The 1,199-nt window shown below is 40.5% G+C and overlaps 1 non-coding gene across 1 annotated transcript; it reads right to left on the bottom strand.

Annotated features, from left to right (window-relative positions):
* Positions 1 to 441: 441 nt before the first annotated feature.
* LOC121213347 (small nucleolar RNA R71) lies at positions 442 to 548 on the bottom strand. The gene has a single exon (XR_005908730.1). It is a non-coding gene; the product is annotated as a small nucleolar RNA R71 (small nucleolar RNA).
* Between the last annotated feature and the right edge of the window lie 651 nt (positions 549 to 1,199).

Raw genomic sequence — 1,199 nt, 5'->3', positions numbered from 1 at the left:
GAGATGACTGAAAACCAAGAAAATTTGCTACCTCCTGCGATTGCTGCTGATCCAGTAAATCAGAATCCTGCTCCACGCACTATATATGATTATGCTAAACCTAATTTAACAGGAACTGAGTCAAGCATAGTTAGGCCTGCTGTTGCTGCAAATAATTTTAAACTGAAACCTAACACCATTCAGATGATCCAACGGTTTGTTCAGTTTGATAGTTTGCAGGATGAGGACCCCAACGCTCACTTGGCGAATTTTTTAGAATTTTACGACTCTTTTAAAATTAATGGCGTTTCTGATGACGTCATTCGCCTTCGGTTGTTTCCCTTTTCATTGAGGAATAAGGCAAAACAGTGGTTGAACTCATTGCCATGAGGATCAATCACTACTTGGGAACAAATGATCGAAAAATTTTTATTAAAATATTTTTCACCAGCTAAAACAACCAAATTACGTAATGATATCTCCTCTTTTGTGCAGATAGATTTAGAAACACTCTACAATGCATGGGAGAGATACAAGGACCTTTTGCTAAGATGCCCTCACCATGGCTTACCGCACTGGCTACAGGATCAAGCGTTTCACAACGGCCTGAATCCTTTGGCTCGGTAGATGATTGACGCAGTTGCTGGTGGAACTATCAATAATAAGAAACCTGAGGCGGCTTATGAATTTATTGAGGAAATGTCACTGAATAACTATCAGTGGCAAGTTATGAGGACAAAGCCGACGAAAGCAATCAGTGTTTTCAACCTCGACGTGGTTACTATGCTATCTATCTAAGTAGAACTCTTAAATAAAAACATTGACGATTTGTGTGGTTCTACTCAGGTACATCCAGTGATGAAGTGCGATTCAAATGGAGGAAGGCATGCACAGAATATCAACCCTTCAACCTTAGCATCGAGGAGGAACAAGTCCAATATATGGGTAACAATGACTCTAGACCCCAAAATAACCCGTATAGTAACACTTATAATACAGGTTGGAGGAACCATCCCAACTTCTCGTGGGGTGGTCAAGGAAATCAAAGGCCACAACATCCTCCAAGTTTTCAACAACCACCTTACCAGCAAGAAAAGAAGCCGAACCTTGAAGAGATATTAACAAAATTCATCTAGGTGTTAGAAACTCATTTTCAGAATACCGAGACAGCCCTTAAGAATCAACAAGCGTCAATCCAAGGGCTCAAAACTCAGATAGGC

This window comes from Gossypium hirsutum, chromosome A13 (genome assembly GCF_007990345.1).
Source record: "Gossypium hirsutum isolate 1008001.06 chromosome A13, Gossypium_hirsutum_v2.1, whole genome shotgun sequence".
Lineage (NCBI taxonomy): Eukaryota > Viridiplantae > Streptophyta > Magnoliopsida > Malvales > Malvaceae > Gossypium > Gossypium hirsutum.
This window is presented reverse-complemented; position numbering and strand designations above follow the sequence as displayed.